We start from the raw sequence: 10,869 nt of genomic DNA, 5'->3' as shown, positions 1-10,869 counted from the left end.
AAGCTGGCAGCTGCCTGGAGTGCCTGAGGCAGTTGGTTTATAGAGCAATGCTCATTCCACTTAATGTTATTAACAATTCCCAGGGAAGCACTGCATAGTTACAGTAGCTACTGCATTAATCTTTATCATATGTGCAAGGGTGGAAGCTCGCCACAGGATGATGAAAACAGAGTCCATGTTGGTTTTATTTCCAAACTGATCTCTCTCTGCAGAAAACAAGGATGTAATGAGACCACTTCCTGGCTGAGTGCTACCTTCCCTGGGGCTAGGAGTGCTCTCCCATCAAGTGCTGGGACAAAGGCTCTTGTGAGAGTTTGGAGGAGATGTCTGCCTTGGAGCTGCTGCTTCTTCTCTTCCAGTCAGTGAGGTTGGGGTGCAGGATGCTAATACTACGTCTTTCCGTTTTCAGCTTGCTGGGGGTTAAGTGAGTGGTTTTGCATGCAAATCATTGTTAAAGCACAATCTTCTCCATGGATCTCCCTGGCCTTTGCTCAGGAATATTGTGGGGTTTCCTCTAAATCCAAGGGATTCTGTCTGCATATAAACTCTTCCAGACAGGATGAAACCATTCTCCTTGCTTCCAAAGCCACTGGCTCTTCCCCTTCCAAGGGAAAGCAAAGCTGGAAGTGTTCCTCTTGTGTTCACCTTCTCCAAGTCTATATATGAAAACGTAAGAGCAGCCAGTACTGGATCAGACCAAAGGTCTGTCTAGCCCAGTGCCTATGCCCAGCAGTGATCAGCAGTGGAGAGCTAAGGGAAAGTATAAAAGCAGGGCAAGGATATAATCATTCTTTCCCAAATACTCCCTCAGCCTTCAGCAATCTGTGGCACAGGGACTTCCTGAGCCAAAGGTCATGACTTGATGTTTAAAAGCCCTTAATGGATTTTTCCTCCAACAATTTCTCTGCAGCCTGGATTCCCATGGAAATGAATGCTACATCTTCACTAAATCTTTCATGAAGAAGGATGTCCTTTGGTTTGATTCAAAGCTAGCCCCTAGTGGGTTTCATTTCTCCTACTCCTTGAGCTGGAAAGGATAGTGAGAGATTGTTCCATTTAATCTTCCCCATGATGCTCATTATCATGAGGCATTATAAATTATGATGAAAACACACCACTATTTTATCTACACTTGTCCATCTCTTCTTTTTTCCCCCCCCATGGTGAGGACTCCCTGCTGTCCTTAGCCATTTCTTATTCAGATGTTGCTCTGGATCTTTATCATTGATCACCCAACTCTTTACTATGCAAGACCCTTCAGTAGCTGACTCAAAAGGGATGTTCAAAACAGACCAAGCCAGTGAGCTGGCTTTGATCCAACCCTTCCCAGGAATTATATTCCACAATGCATGGGGTAACAGAAGAAGAAATGCATTTTGATGGTACATTTGTTTGGGTTCTCTGTGTTGATAAGAGCAGCTGAGTGTGAATTTGGTTGCCAAGGCCAAAAGTCTTCCAAGTGCACCTTAGCACAGGTCTCAGGAGGTTCATAAGAAATTCTTCCCTATGAGGGTGGTGAGACACTGGCACAGGTTGCCCAGGGAGGTGGTGGAAGCCTCATCCCCGAAGGTTTTTAAGGCCAGCCTGGATGTGGCTCTGGGTAACTTGATCTAGTGTGAGGTGTTCCTGCCCATGGCAGGGGGTTTGGAACTGGATGATCCTTGAGGTCCCTTCCAACCCTGACAATTCTGTGATTCTATGACACAGAAAGTGATTTTTCAGGACCTAATTTAATGAGAGTTCTCTCCTCCTGCCCTGTCTCCAGCACTGGCTAGAGCTCACAGATCCCTGTGAAGAGGGAGAGGTGATAGCTTGTGAAGTAGACAGATGGCCTGTGGAGCTCCTTGTCAAAGGACATTACATTATGGAATGATCTAAAAGTGTATAGGTGTTTAAAGAGATACTGTGAAAGTTCAAGGAGGACAGACTCGTCCTAAAAACACGGGCACCACGTTGCTGGAGAAATTCCTGAACTGAACATGTTTGGGAGAGGGGCTGGGGGAGTGCAGAGGTGAAGCTTGTCTTTGTTTTATGTCCATCACTAGACGTTTGCTGTGGCTGTCGGTGGTGACAACACCCTGAAGCTAGATGTACCTGCAGTCTGACCCAGATGAACTTCTCCCATCTGCCCAGGCTGCCATATTCATTAAGGGAAGCCATCAATAATACATCACCCACGGAGATCGCCCTTCCCGCGGCTGCTGCCGGTGCCGCAGGAGGTTGTGCCCTCCTCGAGCTTCACCCAGAAAGGGATGATGCGAGAAAACGAGGCGGGGAGGACCATGGCACCCGCCGAAAGCCTGCTCTGCTGAGCTCGCAGCGCCCGGCGCCGCTGCCGCCGCCGCCGCTTTCCCGCAGCTCCTTTGTCACCACTCCCTCGGCATTGGCGGGGCCGGGGGGCCGAGCCCGCAGCCTGGGAGCGCTGGGAGGCAGCCGGGCGGGCGGCAGGAGGGCTTAGGACCCAGGGGGACGGCGGCAGCCGAGTGGAAGGACCCAGGCTTTGGTGCACACTCCTCCTACCAAAAAAAAAAAAAAAAAAAAAAAAAGGCAGCAAAAAAAAGCCAAAGCCAAGCCCAAGCCCCGCGGATGCCGCTCGCTCATTCACAGTTTTCTAGAGAGATCCGAGCCCGAGCCGGGCAGCCGGGAGACCGCTCCTCAGCCAGCCAGCTCAGCAGCGAGGACAGCGGCAGGGAACAGCCCCTCCCGCCCCGCAGCCCCGCCGGCTGCCGGCCGCTCTCAGGTATTTCCGCCGCCTTTGCTCGGGTTGCGCCGGGGCTCCCCGGGACACCCCCACCCCCCCGCGGTGAAAACCGCCGCCGGCAGCGCCGGGCCCCGGCTGCGGCGTTTCAGCACCGCGGGGCGGACAGCTCCGGGCCGGCCCCGCCCGGCTCCGCTGCCTGCTCCCTGCTGCCTGATCCTGGCTGATCTCTGCCGGGTCTCTGCCTGACCCTGCTCGGTCCTGAGTGGTCTTGCCTGATCCCCGCTGCTTGATCCTGAGTGATATCTGCCTGCCCTGCCTGATCCTACCCCATCCTCCTTGGTCCTGCATGACCCTGCCTGATTCTGTCTGGTCCTGCTTGATCCTGAGTGAGCCTGCCTGATGCCTGCCGGATTCCTGATGCCTGGTTCTGAGTGATCCTGCCTGGTCCCTGCCTGCCCTGCCTGATCCTGAGTGATCCCTGCAGCCTGATTCTGAGTGATCCCTGCCTGGTCCTGCCCTGCTACCCTGCTGCCCGATCCCTGCCTGTCCTGACTGTTCCCTGCCTGATCGTGCCTTGTTTCCTGCCTGATCCCTCCTAATCCTGCCTGGTCTTGCCCTGATCTCTGCCTGGTCCCTTCTGTCTGATCCCTGCTTGTTCATGGCCTGGTCCTGCCCAATCCCTGCTCCGTCCCTGCCTGCTACCTCCTGCTTGCTGTCTGCCTTGTCTGTTCTGCTCTTGCCTGCCCTGCTCCCTGTGTGTGATAACTGTCCACCCTGCCCCCTGCTCCCTGCCTCTCCCACCTCTCTTGCCTCAGTTTACCTGCCTCCTGTCTGCTCTGTTTGCCCTACCCACCTCCTTCCCCTGCTCATAGCTCAGTGTCCACTGCCTTCTGCCTGCCTAGCCTCCCTGACTGCTGCTTTCTCTCTGCTCAGCTCCCTGCCTCAGTTTCTTTACCTTCTGCCTGCTCTGCTTGCCCTATCTGCCTCCTTGATTGACTCCTGATTGACTCCTCTGTTTCCATGTCCCTTGCCTCCCCTTCCTGATCCATTCCTTCTCTGCTCACTGTCTCTTTTGCCTCTTACCTGGCCTGCTCTCTCCCTGCCTTCTTATTCTGTTCTCTGCCTCCCCTGGCTGCTTCTCCTGCCTCAGTGCCCTCTGCCTCCATTGTTCTGTCTGCTCTGCCTCTCTTCCTTGTCCTGATCCTGCCTGTCCTACTTCCCCTGCCTGCCCTGTTTCTTCTCTCTCTGCCCTGCTTGCCCTACTTCACTTAACTCCCCTTTCTCCTCAGCTTCCCCTGCCTCTCCTCCCTGCTTCCTGCCTCCTATTTGCCCTGCCTCTTCTGCCTCCAGTTGTCTTTGCCCTGCTGCTCTGCCTCATGCCTTCCTATTTTATGGCTTCCCTGTCTACTCTCCTCCCTGCCCTGTTCCCTTGCCTCCTTTCCTCCCTGCCCCTTTTTCCTCCCATTCCCCACTTTCCTGCCCCCTTCTTCCCCTCCTGTCTTCCATCACCAGCCTCCATACTCCCCAACAGAGAACACTGGGGGCTAGAAGAAATGAGGTCAGCAGCCCAGGATCTGGGCAAGCAAGGGGAAAAGCACAAGTTGAAAGGGGAATTCCTGATCCAATTTGAGAGCCTGGGACATGTGGCCAGGATGGAGGGGAAAGGGTTAAAAGTGTGAGTGAAGGAACCAAGTAAAGACTCCAGCCAAGTGTTGACAGATAGGAGCTTGCCAAACAGCAGCAGATACCTGTTTGCTCCTGAGCAAATTGATGCCTGTTTTGACCAGGGTCATTCAACCCAAAGCAGGGTGAGGGGTTAAGGAGAGGGGGGGATGTACCAGATGAGTCAAGTGTTTTGCTTTCTGATGAGTAATGGGTACAGGGAAGAAGTGAGGTGATTTACTCCTACCCTGTAGAGCCTTTGCTGCAGGAAGTCAGGAATTAAGTTGTGGTCTTTGCAAGCTGTGAGTGATGCTCAGAGAGGGTTTCATACAAAAAAACAAACATGAAGCAAATAATGGCTGGAGGAAACCCATGTGTGCTGCTGGCCTGGCTTTGATTCTATTTGTGATGGTTGAATCCTGGAAGGATGGAGAAGGTCACAGGAGATCTTTGGGAGGGAGCTTTGCCTCTGCAAAATGCTGATTCCTCATTCTACACAAGCTCCAGGAGCAACAAAGTTAAGGAGCAGATGGCTACCTATTGTCCATCAGCAAGCAGTGACTGGATCATATTTGGAAGGGAAAAAATTCAATTACAGGGAGGCTGCTTTCATGTGCTTTCGGGGTAATCAGATCCGAGCAGGGATTTTCTCCAGCACTGGAAGTTAATGCAATGCCACCATCCAAATGACACATTACATAACAGCATTATGCCATGCACTGCGTAGCCAAGGTAAAGCTTTGCTTCCTCATGCCATGAGCTAACCTTACAGAGCTTTCCATGGCTTGCAGCTTGAAGTTTAGAGGTGTTCAGAGAGGTCGCCAGCAGAATCAGCTCTGATGTGCGTCGGTTGCAAAACGCCGCCGGTGGTGTCAAGAATTCTGTTGACTCATCCAGCTCTGGAACTCTGGGTTGCTTCCTGCAAAACCGCTGCTACCAAAGTCTTTTCTTGTAAGGCACATGCCAAACAATGAAAGAGATTGCAGCCCGTTCCCCAAACCTTCTTACTTCGTGATACCATCATTCCTGGTGCAGAGAGCATTTGCTCTTACACTGAGCAGCCCTAAGTGCTGCTGAGCAGTACCGTGTGCAGTGCAATTGAGTTCAGCAATGGAAGAGCTGCAGAATCCAGCCCAGAACACTGAGTCATAATTGTTTAACCTCTGTGTGCTTTGGAGACAGAGGATGTTTCTTTGAAACACGTAACAGCAGCCTCCTCATCCTCCAGAAGAAGAGCAGGGCAGTTCAAACACAAATGATCACAGGAGGATGGAGAAGATTTCCTTCAAACTAAGCCTAAGCTAATGCAATCATCAATTCCAGCCTGCTCTTGCTCAAACAGTTATGCTATTTTTTTGTCTGGGAAGTATTATGCTCTCTCTCCCATCCCATTGCTGTGGTGCCTGGCACATACACAAACAAGATGTGACATCAGACCTTGCTATTAAATAAGAAGCAGCATCAGTCTTTTATAGAGTGGGAAGTTCAGTGAACAGGACTTCACATAGCTGCTGGCAGAGGAGCTTTAAGTCCCTTTTTGTTCCTAATGTTGCTCTGAGGATTTAGTTTGAGGAGTTCCAAATAGGTTTTAGGGTTTGGTTTGTGGGTTGCTTCTGTTTGGTTGTTCTTGGGTTTGTTCAATGAGATCACTAGAACAGAAATAAACTCCTTCAGTCTGATTTGTTCCTCCACTGGGAAAACAAACCCACAAGGGAATATCAGATTACAATGAACTGGATGTCTGTGAGTTAGGGATAAATGTCTGGGTGCAGATCTCAAGAGGCTACAAAGATCATTGGGGGACTGGAACACCTCTCTTATGAAGAAAGGCTGAGGGACTTGGGGCTATTTAGGCTGGAGAAGAGAAGGCTGAAGGGGAATCTTATCAGTGCTTATAAATACTGAAGGGGTGGGTGTCAGAAGGATGGAGCCAGTCTTTTCTCAGTGGTGGCCAGGGAGAGCACAAGGGGTAATGGGCACAAAGCTGAACATCAAAAGTTTCACCTAAGCATGAGCAGGACCTCTCTTATGTTGAAGGGGATGAAGCACTGGAACAGGCTGTCCAGAGAACTGGTGGAGTCAATGGGAACCTGCATGGACATTGCAATCCAGGGCAACCTGCTGTGGGTGACCCTTCAGGGGGGTTGGACTAGATGATCTCCAGAGGTCCCTTTCAACCCTTATCATTCTTTGATGAGAGAAAACATAACAGTGATGCTTGTTAATGCCAGGTGAGGGTCAAACCCTAGAGCCCTCCCCATTTGAGAGCTCTGGTAATAAAATTCCACATGGTTTACAGCTCTGGAACAAAGGGAAAACACTTGGTGGACAGAGCAACTAAAATCTTTCTGGAACTGGAGTAGATGGGGAAGGGCCACATGAGCATGAGGAAAGTGCTTCAAGAGGAGGAACAGCCAAGAAGGCAGGAACAAAATGATCCAGACAAGCTTCATCATTACTGAGAGCAGGTTTTTGGCCAGGGGATGTAGAGCAAATAGAGGTTGAATGCTGATCCAGAAGCTGACAATGGAGAGAGAGCAGTGAAGCATATTGACATCTTCCTTCATTGATTTCCTTTAGTGCTATATAGACTTCCTTCATTGGTTTCCTTTTAGTTAATTGGTGTTACCAGACAGTTTATTATTACCTGTAGTTAATTTTTGAGGACCAGGCCAAAACAGAAGCTGTTTGTCTGGAGACTGCATCTCACTTAGTATTTTACCCATCCCAAAGCCATTCTCTCTCTCTCCTGTCATCCTCTTGTTGGGACTGGAAATGAGTAAGTTAAAGTGGCATGTGACACCACAGTTTAGGGGAAGTTTTCCTTTCCCCCCCTTTTTCCACCCCTTTTTCCCCCCCTTTTTTTCCTCCCCCCCCCATCAGTACATTGTGTTTTAAACCTCTGCTAATTATTTTTCCTTGGTCAAAGCTGGGGCTTGTTCCTTTGGAGGGATGATTTATTGTAAGTGACTGTGAAAAGGCATCAGGAGAGCAAATAGTCCTTTGGGAATGGAGAGTCACAGCAGAGAAAAACAGCTGTTGAGACTGTAACAAAGAGTCTAGTGTGCCAACACACAGCGGTGAAAGTCAAGATAGGAAGCAAAAGGCCAACATCTTCATCTGGAAAAAAGGGAAAACAACACAAAAAAAGAACCCCAGAGCAGAGATGTAAACATCTGAAGCATTGGCAGGTGGATCAGAGCTGTACTCAACATCAGAAGAGAAGGAGAAATTGCCTTGTGTGGGAGGGGTTGCAAATGGAGAAGGTGCTGCAATACCTTTGGGGGTGAGAATAAATCAGTACCATTTGAGGAAGCACAATGACAATTGGGGGAGCCATAAAGCATTGAATTTATTGTCAGAGGTAAGGAGGGGGAGAACCAAATCATCCCCTGATGTAAATCAGACTCCTTGAAGCCAGTGGAGCTCGAGTGGCTTCCTAACCCTGTGATTTGTGTTATGATTCAGATGGCAACAGCATTGTTCAGACAAAGTTTGGATTCTTTTTGCAGCATAAAACATCACCCCCATAAAGTATTTTAGGGCAGGATAATCTATAGATGCTCTCCTGCAAGCTCTAACCCATGGCTGCAGCCCAGCTCACTACCAGAAAACTCTGAAGTTCATTGCACTGTGCATCTTTGGTTAGCCTGAGCATTTGTAAGTTGCTTTTTGGCAACAATGACTGGCAGGAGAGGATTGTGTCTTCCCCCAGCTTGGGATCATCCTGGCCATGAAGGATGCTAATCCACTTAAATAAAGTAAAATGAGAAGGAAACTTTAATCACAGGCTCACAGAAGGGTAGGGATTGGAAGGGAGCTCTGAATATCACTAATGAAAATATGTAGCCAATTTTTTTTGTCATTAAATGCTTGGGGATCCTATGAGACAATCTGAATTTATCTCTCTCCTCTAATCCAGTGCTCTTCTGGAAGGGACACAGCTGACTTCTCATGAATTTGTCTCCTTTCCAAAGGAACACCTTGGAGCTGGGAGTCAGAAAAGGAGCAGTGGAAGGAAAGGTTTTAGTCCCATAAAATCTTGGAGAATAGATGAATCCCACTGAAAGGTCACAGTTAACTGCCAAAGTTCTTGGGCCTGTTAGAACAGGTTTAGAGGAGGCCACAACAATGACCTGGAGACTGGAACCCTTCTGCTGTGAGGACAGGCTGAGAGAGTTGGGGTTGCTCAGCCTGGAGAGGAGAAGGCTCTGGGAAGAGCTTCTTGTGGTTTTTCAGTACTTATACAACCACAGTTCCCTCAGCTGCTCTTCAGAAGGCTTGTGCTCCAGAGCCCTCACATGCAATCCACCTTCTCAAGTCTTCAGGAATTGAATACCCTACACCTAGAGATTGTGCCTCCAAACTTCGGGGCCTCTCCTCTCCTCTCCTCTCCTCTCCTCTCCTCTCCTCTCCTCTCCTCTCCTCTCCTCTCCTCTCCTCTCCTCTCCTCTCCTCTCCTCTCCTCTCCTCTCCTCTCCTCTCCTCTCCTCTCCTCTCCTCTCCTCTCCTCTCCTCTCCTCTCCTCTCCTCTCCTCTCCTCTCCTCTCCTCTCCTCTCCTCTCCTCTCCTCTCCTCTCCTCTCCTCTCCTCTCCTCTCCTCTCCTCTCCTCTCCTCTCCTCTCCTCTCCTCTCCTCTCCTCTCCTCTCCTCTCCTCTCCTCTCCTCTCCTCTCCTCTCCGTCTTCTCCAAGACAACCAGGCTCCTTTCCTCCCAGCTCTGCCCTTTCCCAAGTTTTCCCAGGCTAATCCATCAGCAGATACTCTGGCCTTCCCCTTCCCCACTCCAGCTCCACAATGAATAGAGAAAGAGGCTGCTTAACAAACCCTTCTTTCTATCACCCACCACCAACTGTGACTCCTATTGCTGTTACATGAAATGCTCATCTTCCTCCACAAAAGTCCTTGGAGCAAACCAGGCAGAAACTCTCTATTCAAAATTTGGGATCTCTTCCTGGGGCTGCAGCTGTGACACTGAAACTGTAGTTTTAATCCATGACCAGGGAGTTTGGGCATCCCTTATCTGATTGACTTCCAGGTCCTACAACATGACTTTGAGGAGGAAATGCTCCAGCTGCTGCTCTGCCCCGTTGTTTGATATGAGAATGTTGGACCCAGGGGAGCAGCTGAGTGAAATGGTTGGTTTACCATAAATAATTCATAACTTCCCCAAACAGCTTTCTACAAATACAATACAGTCTGTCTGGCGCTGAGGGATTTCCTTTTCATTTTTAAAACCAGATTCTTCCTCTCCTCTCCTCTCCTCTCCTCTCCTCTCCGAACCTCTCAGAACCTCGAGTCTCCTCTCCCTCTCCCTCTCCCTCTCCCTCTCCCTCTCCCTCTCCCTCTCCCTCTCCCTCTCCCTCTCCCTCTCCCTCTCCCTCTCCCTCTCCCTCTCCCTCTCCCTCTCCCTCTCCCTCTCCCTCTCCCTCTCCCTCTCCCTCTCCCTCTCCCTCTCCCTCTCCCTCTCCCTCTCCCTCTCCCTCTCCCTCTCCCTCTCCCTCTCCCTCTCCCTCCTTTTTCCCCTTTAACTAAGAGAGGGAGGTGAGCTGAGCAGTGGGGGGGTTGTGTTTGCTTCTCTGGGGTTTTGGGCTGTGGGGCTGTTGAGGGATATTTTTTTGGTGATGGGTGAAAACTAGGATGGATCTTGCTCTTTCTTCACACCCACTTCACACTGGAGCAGACTTTGATCTTATTTCCCACAAGTGTAGCTACACAGCCTCTGCTGACAGCCTCTTGCTAATTATGTCACTGCAGAGTGAGGGCTTCGCTGCACCGTTTTGCTCAGACATAACAGCTTAAGCAGCTTTTCTTCCACCACTTGTAAAAACAAATTCTAGGAAGCAGGAGTACAGGAATGACAATGAAATCCAGCACCAGGTACTCAAGAAAGCTACAAAATACTGGGAGGGAAAAAACTATCTGGAATACAATGCAACTTTTTTTTCCCCCCTCTCAACTCAGACACCAACCCTCTCAGATTAGATCCTTCAGAAGCCTGATTCATGGCAAGTTTCCCATGCAGATGCAGGAAGCCTCAATGGGAACTATTTCCAGTGAGGTTTTACCAAGTAGAAAAGGCCCCTGACTCTGGTGGAGTTTGGGGGGTTTTTAGTCAGCTTTATGACCAGTTCAGGGGCTGGTTCAAAGGATGCTGCAAGCTGAGAGGGTGGGTGATATTTAGGAGATGTATTTAGGGGGTGATGGATAGGGGTGAATATTAAGGACTGCAGCATCTCTGTGAGGAGGAAAGGCTGAGAGCCCTGGGGCTGTTGACCCTGGAGAAAAGCAGCCTGAGAGAGGATCTGAGCAATGCTCAGCAAGAGTTAAAGGGTGGGGGGCAGGAGGATGGGGCCAGATTCTTGTCAGTGGTGCCTAGTGACAGGACAAGAGGCAATGGGCACAAACCAGAACCCAGGAGGTTCCATCTGAACTTCTTTGCTGTGTGGGAGGAGCAGGCTGCCCAGAGAGGCTGTGGAGTCTCCTTCTCTGGAGAGCTTCCAACCC

General features: G+C 50.1%; 1 protein-coding gene across 1 annotated transcript in view; it reads left to right on the top strand.

Moving 5' to 3' along the window:
* Positions 1 to 2,546: 2,546 nt before the first annotated feature.
* Positions 2,547 to 10,869, top strand: part of CLVS1 (clavesin 1) — a 69,430-nt gene continuing 61,107 nt past the window's right edge. The window contains exon 1 of the mRNA XM_054179248.1: positions 2,547 to 2,740. The gene's annotated coding sequence lies outside the window, so the exon portion shown is untranslated. The remainder of the gene's footprint in view (positions 2,741 to 10,869) is intronic.

Source organism: Dryobates pubescens, chromosome 3 (assembly GCF_014839835.1).
Source record: "Dryobates pubescens isolate bDryPub1 chromosome 3, bDryPub1.pri, whole genome shotgun sequence".
NCBI lineage: Eukaryota > Metazoa > Chordata > Aves > Piciformes > Picidae > Dryobates > Dryobates pubescens.
Note: the sequence above shows the minus strand (reverse complement) of the source record. Positions and strands in the feature narration are given on the sequence as shown.